The sequence below is a fragment of the Ictidomys tridecemlineatus genome, chromosome 11 (genome assembly GCF_052094955.1).
Source record: "Ictidomys tridecemlineatus isolate mIctTri1 chromosome 11, mIctTri1.hap1, whole genome shotgun sequence".
Lineage (NCBI taxonomy): Eukaryota > Metazoa > Chordata > Mammalia > Rodentia > Sciuridae > Ictidomys > Ictidomys tridecemlineatus.
Window position 1 is genome coordinate 101816905 of NC_135487.1, and position 8824 is coordinate 101825728.

General features: G+C 35.7%; 1 pseudogene; it reads left to right on the forward strand.

Moving 5' to 3' along the window:
• The first annotated feature begins 3665 nt into the window (after window positions 1-3665).
• On the forward strand, window positions 3666-5483 carry LOC101969338 (ATP-dependent RNA helicase DHX15 pseudogene; annotated as a pseudogene).
• The last annotated feature ends 3341 nt before the right edge of the window (window positions 5484-8824 follow it).

Below are 8824 nucleotides of genomic sequence, written 5' to 3' on the forward strand. Positions count from 1 at the left end.
GGTCTATTTTTTTATTTTTTAAAATTTTTTTGTTTTTAGATTTTAATTTTTTGGTGCAAGGGATCAAACCCAAGGCCTTGCACATCTTTCTCTTGTTTCACTATGTCAGGTGCTATTTCTAGTGCAGAGTTAAATAGTAAACAGCAGCTACAGCCACATTCTTGTCGTGTTAATCTACATCAGAGCACCACCGTGTTGTTTACCCATTGAGAATCATGCAGGTTGCCATCCGTCTCAGTCCCCAGATGAAGTGATACTATTAGGTTTTATGTGACAGGACCACCCAGGCATTCCTGGAATAAACTGCAGAACTGACAAATATAAGTAGCACGAGCCTGGCTGGGCCTAAAAAAATGCTGCAGTACCTTTTCTCAAGTAAATAAATGAATAAACCAATGTCTAGACTGAAAGACCATCACAGGAAACACACCTCATCTGTCTCTGTATTTGTAAATTTTGAGATATATGCCCTGTAAGAAGCATTTTCAAATGTCCTTACATATTTGTAACTGAGTATTTAAGTGACAAAGCCAGATGACTAGAGGAGATCTCAACCCTCAGAGAGTCTCTTACTACCCACTACACTCCGTCTACCAGCCATGAAGATTTTGGAGGGTCAGGGGCCCAGGAAAACTCAACCCTGTTGCCCCTTCCTGTGGGTCAGCTCTCTCCGCCATTTGCAGTAGGTCACCTTCCAGAGCAGTGATGTGCACAGGAGAGACAGCAGCTCCTTTTCTTGTTTACTAGACTCAAAAACTGAGACATGTATTATAAGGCCGAGGATTGTAAATAGGCTGAGATGTTAGAGACCCCCACAAAGGCATGATTTCTTGACTCACTCCAGAGTGTAGAGGTGTGTGGGGAATGGAGAAGAGAGACTAGGCAACTAGAGGAATGGCAGCAAAAAACGGCATTCCCACTGAGGTCTGCCGGTGAAGGATACAAAGATATCAGTTTACCAGGAAACTCCATAATATTCTCTATCCTGGTTATCTCACCATGTTTAAAGGCAGGTGAAAGTATTTTTTTATTTAGAAACTGTTATGGATAAATTATACCTAAATTAAATTTATAATTATATCTATGTTGGGGTATAAAGTGATGTTAATGAGCACTAGAGCTCAAATCCAGGGCCTCAGCAAGCAAGGAACGTGCTCCACCACTGAAACACATCCAAGCCTTCAGGAGTGTGTTCAATTAAAGTCCCCCAAAGTGCCAACAGTTTAATCCCTTTTCACTTCCAATGTTTGAGACTATTGTATGTCCTCAAATTTCCTCTTAGGGGAGGCATCCTGTTTATCATATGACCTGGTTTCCAGATTATGGACCTTATTTTTTTTAATCTTGTCCAACTCTAGGTTCACTGTCCTCAATTCCATATTCACAATAGTCCACTAAAATCGTGTAATTCTTCAACACTTCCTGAACAAATCCTTAGTGTTTTCCACATGGCTAATAGGTATATCTACATTCTTCTCAAAATACATTACAACATTCTTCTCAGATTCCATGTTCAATTATTATTATGCACTATATTTCAATTGTAATATGTATCTTTGGTGTGGTTCCAAGGGATACTGGTAAAATTGGGAAAAGCTTGCATTGCACTGAACATATTTTATGAGGAATTTTATAAGATAATAGCTTAGCCCAAGTAAGGTTGAGTTTTCTTTTCAAAAATCTGCCTTTGGACTGGAGATAGAGCTCAAGTGTTGCCTAGCATGTTGGAGGCCCTGGGTTTAATCCCCAGCACTATAACAATAATAATGATAATAATAAAAATTAAAATTAAAAATCCCCCTTGAACATCAAACTTAGCTTAAAAGGGAGGTGAGAAAGGAAAAGAACTATTCAACGGATACCCAAAAGATTTGTAGCTAAGACAAACTGTCCAGCTCCTTGGTGCCAGAAAATGTTTGTCATTGTTACATGAAATCTCACAAAATCCCAAATAATTTAGGGCTTTCTCCAGATGGAGTCTTCATTCCTGGGGCCAACTAGAACTACTAAGAGTCATTTAAATACTTAGGTCACATTTCCAGAGTGAACCTCGAATAGCACTAGTTAAAAAAGAAGATAAGAGACAAAATGGCAGTCAACAAATTTCAGTGTTGTAGGGGAAAACTTTTTTTCCAACTTTAAATTCAAGGGAATTTTATTTAGATGAATACAAATTCTGTAGTATAGAGCATGTTAAAAATTTTTTTAAAATGGGACTTGGAATTTAGGTTTCAGGTGAGTTAGATACTTTAGCACTTATACCAAGTACAGAGATGCTAGGAGGAAGGAATATACTCAGCAAGACTAGGGCTAGTATAAGAGGGAAGAAAAAATACAGTAAGTAACATACAACACAGAGATGCTTCAGGTGCTATCTTCTACTACTACCTGTACAACCTGTGGCAAGTTAACTGAACCGTTAAGAGAGAGTTCAAAACATCAGTCCTTCTGAGGATCCTGAGACAGTCTATATCAAAGCATCTTAGAGAACTTCTGAAAACATTAACAAGAATAAATAGGATTGGGCTGATTGTACACAAAATTTGGAAAAGAAATGGTATCTTCATAATACTAAATCTTCCTATCCTCAAAACGGTATACTCTTCCACTTATTTAGTTCTTTATACCAGAAATATATTTCATATTTCAGTGTAGAATCTTTTAATCTCTTCTCTACACATCTCTGCTTATATTTGATGTTTTGATGTTATTTTAAATATTATCACTTCACAAATTTCATTTTCTTGTTGGTGTTAAAATATAAATATTAGGGGCTTTTGAATGCTGAATTTTAAGCAATCTTTTTTTTGCAAAATTATTTACTAATTCTAATAGTTTACAAATTCCTTTGGGTTTTTCATAAAGATAAAATTTGCAAACAGAAAGATCTTTGCATCTTTCACTTCTTTTCCTTGACTTATTGTTTGGCTAGAATTTCTAGTTCTGTATAATGTTGAAAAATAGTAGTAATTAGGGGCATCCTTGTTGATTACAGATCTCAGGGACCAAACTCAATATTTTACTACAAATCAGCCTGCTGAAGGCTAGACTGTATTCCTATTAGGGAAGTCCTTTTTTGTTGTTGTTTTTGTTATTGTTGTTTGTTTGTTTGTTTTTTAGGTTTAGCTGTTGAATTTTACTCAATTCTTTTTAAAACTTGGATCTATTGATATATTTTACTCCTTAAAAATTGTGACAAATACAATTGATATTCCAAATGTTAAGACACTTTTGTACACCATAGAGAATTAATCTCACTGTTATATATTGCTAATTTATTCTCTATATGTTTGATATTTTTGTGAAGTTTCTTTTAATCAAGATAAGAACAGACTTAGAGTTAGGAAGCATTTCCTTTTTTGTTTTGTAAAGAATTTTTATAACTCGGGGTAATTTCTTCCTTAAATGTTTGAAAGAATTCCGGGGTAAGTCTTTACACTTTCTCCACGGAAAGCTTTTAAATAACTGACTGACTTGCTTAGCATGTGCAAGGTCCTGAGTTCAACCTCCAACAACCCCCCCCAAAAAATGCATAATTAGGTGGGCTGTTGTAGCGGGAGGGGTGGGGGTCCCCAAGAGTTAAGTCGCTGTCCTCTACTGTGCTGATACAGCCTCCAGCTTTTTCTCCTTTCTTCCTTCTTAATCTCTTGCTGGAAAGTGTGAAGATGTCCAAGAGGCACTGGTTGGACCTGGGGGAGGATTACCCCTCCTCCGGCAAGAAGTATGCAGAGATCCATGGGAAAGAAGGAGATGGAGACCGGGATCCCCAAGATCAGTCTAAAGATCGAGACTGAGAATGTGATAGAGGAGATAGAGAGAGGGAGAGGGAGAAAGAAAAGGAGAAGGAATTGCAAGCTTCAACCAATGCTATGCTCATCAGTGCTGGATTACCACCCTTGAAAGCTTCCCATTCAGCTCATTCAACCCATTGGACACATTCTGCTCATTCAACACACACTGGACTTGCAGGACACACATCACTTCCAAAATGCATTAATCCACTCACCAATTTACCCCATACACTTGGATACTATGATATTCTGAAGAAACGACTTCAGCTCCCTGTTTGGGAATACAAGGATAGGTTTACAGATATCCTGGTTAGACATCAGTCATTTGTGCTGGTCAGCGAGACTGGGTCTGGTAAGACAACACAGATTCCACAGTGGTGTGTGGAGTACATGCCATCATTACCAGGATCAAGAGAGGAGTTGCCTGTACCCAACCCAGGAGAGTGGCTGATGAGAGGGATGTGATGTTGGGCCAGTTTATTCCATTCGATTTGAAGACTGCAGTAGTGCAAAAACCATCCTTAAGTATATGACAGATGGGATGTTACTGTGTGAAGCCATGAACGATCCCCTCCTGGGAAGTTACCATGTAAAAATTCTTGATGAGAATTTCTCATGAAAGAACGCTGGCTACAGATATTCTCATGGGTGTTTTAAAAGAAGTTGTAAGGCAGAGATCAGACTTAAAGGTTATAGTTATGAGTGCTACTCTAGATGCGGGAAAACTCCAGATTTACTTTGATAACTGTCCTCTCTTAACTCTTCCTGGCCTCACGCATCCTGTTGAGATCTTTTATACTCCAGAACCAGAGAGAGATTATCTTGAAGCAGCAATCCGAACAGTAATCCAGATACATATGTGTGAAGAGGAGGAGGGAGATCTTCTACCTTTTTTTTAACTGGCCAAGAGGAAATTAATGAAGCCTGTAAAACAATAAAGCGTGAGGTTGATGATTTAGGTCCTGAAGTTGGTGACATTAAAATCATTACACTGTACTCTACATTTCCACCCCAGCAGCAGTAATGCATTTTTGAACCTCCACCTCCAAAAAAAAAAAAAACAGAATGGAGCCATTCATTATAAGAAAGGTAATTGTGTCAACTAACATTTCAGAGACATCATTGGCAATAGATGGTGTGGTGTTTGTGATTGATCCTGGATTTGCAAAACAGAAGGTATACAATCCTCGAATCAGAGTTGAATCTCTTTTGGTGACAGCTATCAGTAAGGCTTCAGCTCAACAGAGAGCTGGATGTACCAGACCTGGGAATAGCTTCAGGCTTTACACAGAGAAAGCTTATAAAACAGAAATGCAGGATAACACCTATCCTGAGATATTTTGGTCTAATATAGGATCAACTGTGTTACAATTGAAGAAACTCGGTATTGATGATTTGGTGCATTTTGATTTTTTGGATCCACCAGCTCCTGAAATTCTGATGAGAGCCTTAGAACTTTTGAATTATCTGGCTGCTTTAAATGATAATGGAGATCTGACTGAATTGGGATCCATGATGGCAGAGTTTCCTCTAGATCCACAGCTCATTAAAATGGTTATTGCAAGTTGTGACTACAACTGTTCTAATGAGGTCCTGTCTATTACTGCTATGTTGTCATGTAATAGAGGGAAAGAAACTAAAAATAGCCCAGCTCTTCAGAGTTTGGGTGGATTTCACTTTTGTGTTTTTTAATATTTAGTATGGTAGTGGATTTTATAGATGGTTTTGAGGAATTCATTTTGTTTCCTGAATACCTTGTAAATAGTTTCCCAATGACATAGTACTTACAGAAATAAAGTATGTCTTTGTGCGTAAAACATAGTAAAGCATTGGCTCTCTTGAGTGCAAATAAAAATCCCAGTAAGAATAAGATTGAATGCAATTGTACCTGAATGTCAGAACCCGCTGACAATCTGTAATTCCTCATACAGCAGAGATGCTTAAAGAAAGATACATGCACACACACACATCCAGTAGAAATGAGCACTGTCTTTACTTTTTTTCTCTCCTTCTTTTATACAGCATTGTTACTTAAAACAAGGGAAAAGAAAAAACATCCTTTCGGCAGCTTAATCCTTACAAGCATGGATAAACATTCTCAGGAAAACTTTGTTTATGGTCACAGTGCTCCGTATTTCTTATCAATTAACTTGTGGTTAGTTATTCCCAGGCAAACACACACACACACACACACACACACACACACACACACACACATATAAATTTTACACTTGGCAAAACATTCTTTTCTCTTATCTTCTTAAGACAGCAACAAGGATACAGTTCAAAGAGTTCATACTTTCTCACAGAACTCCTTGTTTTGCTAAGCGCAGCAAAACTTAACTGTTTGTGTGCGTGAGCACACACCTGAATTCTTTGGTCAGTCCATCAGTGTTATCTCTGAGGTTTATTACTGAAAAGTACAAGAAGAACATTATTCTAGTACATGGCACCATTCAGTGAGCCTGTAACACATTTAAATTGAACTTTTTCTCCATGTATAGATGTGTATTCCAGTGACAGTCAAACAAACCTGAATTTCAAATTTAGTATTAGAAGTAGTTTTAGGCTTAAAATATAATCTGATATTAATGTTCTTTTACAATGGCAGGAAAGCAGTTGGTAAAAGAAATATACTAATAAACTTGCCAATTTTTGAAAATTGGAATATTAATTTTTTTAAGAATTTGTATTATTTTTTGTAGTAGTAAAACTTAAACCACAGATGATTAGTAATTTAGAAATTAGATTTTCCAAAAAGGAGATGGAATATTGTTAACAAGCAATTGGATAATTTTACAGCTAAAAATAGAAAATAAGCTTTTACTGATAATCAAAATATTGTATGCTACTAGTTTCAGTATTGGAGAGAACTAACTTCTAATTGCAGAGTGGTGTATTGATCTTGACTATTTAATGCCACGAGTAATTAAAAATCTTCTATGGAATTAAAGGATAAATTGAAAATTTGTCTAAATATAACATTATGGCTTAGTTTAGTTGTGTGGTGTATTCTAATGGTGTGAATTTTTTATTTAAGAAGTAGCTAAAATGTTTTCTTGCAGAGTTATGACTGATCTGACTCAGAGCAGATGGGCAGGGCAGTATTGAATCATTTAATTAAATTGTAGTCCCATTTTCAAAGGTGGTGATAGGTTGTTGTCTGCCCTTCTTACATGTTTTGCTAGATTCTCAGGGTTGTACTTCTCCCAAGATTTTAGTTTGTAGGGAAAGTGTGGGGCCAGAATTAGCAGATGATTTGTGTTGAGTTTAGAATATTCTTTAATATTTGACATTGTGGTGAGGTTGAAAATCTTCCAAATATAGCTCAATCTTATTTTAAATAAAAATTGTGCAAAACATAGGGTCTAGTGGTGGTCGTCTTTAGAGAATAAAAATTTATGTACAGTAGTTTTTAAACAGGCCATTTGTGGGAAGTGTTAAAATAAGGAGTGAGGAAGAAATCATAGAATAAAAAGTTCTGTTGAGGTTTGTTTAAAACTTAAATTTATTTTCTAAAACTTTTTAGGTGCATATCAGAGGCCTTATGGGAAATTGCTTATTCATTCCCATTTAACTCTGGTGGCTAGTCAACACTAACAATCACAGCTGTGAGATGTTTCTGGACTTTATGAGTTACCTTGCTTCACTTGCATTAAGCAAGACTTAATATTTACTGTGATCATGTTTCGTTGTCTTTATTGCCTACCTTGGCATCTTTTGAAAGGGGAAACTGTATGGGAAAGAGTATTTTTCACACTGTATTTGATCTTGTTATTGATTATTCCCATTATCTTTTATCTGAACTGATCATTTATTTTTTTTACTGATAAAGTTTTAAGAGCTTTAAAAATGTGTTGAAACACTCCCAAGCTTGTTAAGTATTTATTTTCATATTGCTTCTATGACTATGGAATTGCTAAAGTGAATTAAGGAAAGCTGTACTTCAAAAAACGTAGTCACACTTTGTAACAACTTAAAAGTTTTATGTGAATTAATATTGAGGCTCTAAACAAACACTGTTGTTATATATTTTGATGACCCTTGAAAATAATGATTGTTTCAGAATAATTGTCAGTTTTTTAAATAATGGATTTTCCTTTTATTTTGAGGTTTTGATTCAAACAAGCCTTTAAAAAAAAAACTTGGGGCTTTGTTTACTAATCATTTTATTAAAATGCTGAAAAACGAAAAAATGCATAATTAACTAATTGATAGAATTCTACCAATCTGTGGGAACTCTGGGCTTGCTATAGTTTAACTTTTTGTCTTTAACTTCATTCTGATTCAACTTGATATTAAGTTCTTCATATATTTTTAATGTTTGTGGGTTTTCTAGCAATATGTTTTCATTCCTGAGATTATTTTCCCTCTTTTATTGATTAGTCTTACTAGTGGTTTGTCAATTTTATTAATCTCTTCAAAGAATCAGCTTTTGTTTTTCTTTTAACTTTGTCTTGCAATGATTGCTGCTCTTGCTTGTCCATCTACATTTTCTCCTTGAATTTTTTTTTTAGTTGTGTATGGACACAATATATCTTTATTTATTTTTATGTGGTGCTGAGAATCGAACCCAGTGCCTCACACATGCCAGGCAAATGCATTAATGCTGAGCCCCAGCCCCAGCCCCAGCCCCAATTTGTAATTTTTCTAGGAAGTGTAGGTGAGGCTATTAATTTCCCTCTAAATGTTGGTTTAACTGCAGCTCATACTTTTTGATTTGGCACCTCTTCATTATCAGTTCAAAATATTTTCTAATGTTTATTTCTTCTTTGATCCTTGGGTTATTTAGAAATATGTTCTGTTTAATTTCTAGGCATTGAGACAAATTTGAGGAGTTTCTAGTCACCTTTTTTTATTAACTTCTGGCATATTTCTCCTGAGGTTATAGGGTGTATTTTGAATTATTTAAATTCTCTGAAATATTTTGAGGCTTTTTCATAGCCTATTTATTGTCTGTTTTGGTAGATTTTTCCATATGGATTTAAGTGAAATAGAAATTGTGTCCTTGCTTAAAGTGTTCTCTGTATCTC